Below are 1,185 nucleotides of genomic sequence, written 5' to 3' on the forward strand. Positions count from 1 at the left end.
ATCTTGAGTGATCTTGTTATTATGCAGGTTATTCTTGGATCTTGCATTCATGAATGATCATGTAATCTTGAGGGATCTTGTCATCTTGTATGATTTTGCTCATTTTTCAGTGATCTAAGCAAGATTAACTAAGACAAGATAATGTAAGAACTTTCAGTTTTCAAGATCATGCCATATCTTTCTTTCAAAGTCATGATCATGCAAGACCTTATGGGAAATTTTTGTGATGGCTCTTAAAGGTGCTCTCTGTCATTGAGTGTGATGGACCTTCCAGGGTCTCTATTTGAATAGGGCTAAATCTTTGCTGTATGTCCCTCCTAATAGTGATGCAAGTGTGAATGTGCTTCCTTTTGAAATTCCTGTGACTCAGGAGGGCTTTGTCTTATTAGGTGCACCAATAGGATCTGATAGTTTTTGCAGTTTTTATGCTATGAAGAGAGTGGATAAGATTAAGGGTATAATTTCTCTATTCCCAGATTTGGGTGACTCTCAGGTGGAATTTGCTCTTCTACGTTCTTGCCTCTCATTACCTAAGTTTGTTTTTCTTTTACGTACTTGTCCCTTGCCAGTTATTCAGGATGCTATCACTGCTTTTGATGGTGTGATTAGGTTGGCTGTATCTGAGATTATTGGAGCTCCTTTGTCTAGTTGGTCATGGCTTAAAGCTACACTCCCTATTTCTCTTGGAGGTATTGGTATTCGCAAGGGCGTAGCTAGCATAAGGCTAGGGTAGGCTATAGCCTACCCTAAAGTTCAGAACTCAGAATTGAAGTTTAGTAGTTTACCTATATTGAGTTTCTGCCTTATCTTTAAGTTTTTTGAATGCTCACCTTAGTTACCTATGACCAAATATTAAAGAAGTTCAGCGTAGCTGTCTCAACTAGCAGTTACTCACTCAGCCACTTTTGAAACAGGAGAAAGCAGCCATTTTAGTATTAACTTAAGGTGTAGTCTTTACATAATTAACTTAATTAATTAGCTAGCTTAATAAAAAGTTAACTACAATAACTAGTTAAGTAATGTCATCTGCAAAGAAACAAAAACTTCTAACTTCATTCTTTAGGTAACATTTGTCAATTTTTAATGCAAATTTTAGAAGTATATTAGTAGTCAATCCCAGCCATGTATTTGTACTGAAGTTGAGCATGAGGAGATTGAAGATGATGATCTAGTAAATGATGATGT

General features: G+C 36.2%; 1 long non-coding RNA gene across 1 annotated transcript; it reads right to left on the reverse strand.

Moving 5' to 3' along the window:
- Nucleotides 1-702: 702 nt before the first annotated feature.
- LOC109593422 (uncharacterized) lies at nucleotides 703-921 on the reverse strand. Its single transcript, XR_002190947.1, has 2 exons — nucleotides 831-921; nucleotides 703-785 (listed from the first exon to the last, which is right to left on the reverse strand). It is a non-coding gene; the product is annotated as an uncharacterized LOC109593422 (long non-coding RNA).
- Nucleotides 922-1,185: the final 264 nt, after the last annotated feature.

This window comes from Amphimedon queenslandica, unplaced genomic scaffold, assembly GCF_000090795.2.
Source record: "Amphimedon queenslandica unplaced genomic scaffold, v1.1 AMPQUscaffold_1579_Cont26412, whole genome shotgun sequence".
Lineage (NCBI taxonomy): Eukaryota > Metazoa > Porifera > Demospongiae > Haplosclerida > Niphatidae > Amphimedon > Amphimedon queenslandica.